Here is a 960-nt window from a genome sequence, read left to right on the forward strand (position 1 = left end):
TCCAGCTCTGTAGGCCAGAGGTCTGATGGGTTCTACTGGGTTCCAGCTAAGGTGTCAGTCAGGCTTCACTCCTTTTTGGGGATTCCAGGGAATTCTGTTTCTAGCTTCTGGTGACTGCCACATGCCTTATCTTATGGCGCCTTTCAGAACATTTTGCTGGTGTGTGTGTGTGAGTCCTGATTTCACCATATCTCAACTATTTCTTTTTCATTCAGAGAGAAAAAGAGAGGGGTGGGAAGAGACATCACAGCATCAGAGCTTCCCCCAGTGCTGTGGTCCTCTCATGAGGTGCCAGGGCTTGAACCTAGACTGTGCCCATGGCGAGGCATGCCTCCTACCACAGTGAGTTGTCTCTCTGGCCCCCTTCCTCCAAAGCTAGCATCATGACATACCATCATCCCATTCTTTCTTTCTTTCTTTTTTTTTTTTTTTTTTTTTGCCTCCAGGGTTATCGCTGGGGCTCAGTGCCAGCACTACAAATCCACTGCTCCTGGCAGCCATTTTTCCATTTTACTGGATAGGACAGAGAGAAATTGAGAGGGAAGGAGATAGAGAGAAAGACAGACACCTGCAGATTTTCTTCACCGCTTGTGAAGTGTCTCCCCTGCAGGTGGTGGCTGGGGGCTTGAACCTGGGTCCTTGTGCATTGTAACACGTGCACTCAACCAGGTGTGTGCCACCACCCAACGCGCCCACTTCCCTGGGATTCTGACAGCTTTCTGATCTCTCCCTGTAGATTTCTGCCAGGCCCATAGAGCCGCTAGACTGTCAACCCAACTTCAAGGTCAGTCAGTTATGCCCTGAGTTTCACCTACAGCCTTGGCAGCTGATCTTGAATATTCAGGACCTCTGGGGTTGAGAGCGATGCAAGCTAGAGGTGGAGCATAGAGAAGGCACCGTCTGGCCTCCCATTGTCTGTGATATATTTGGCATAGTCCAATAAATGGCCACGCAGTTGCC

Source organism: Erinaceus europaeus, chromosome 5 (genome assembly GCF_950295315.1).
Source record: "Erinaceus europaeus chromosome 5, mEriEur2.1, whole genome shotgun sequence".
Lineage (NCBI taxonomy): Eukaryota > Metazoa > Chordata > Mammalia > Eulipotyphla > Erinaceidae > Erinaceus > Erinaceus europaeus.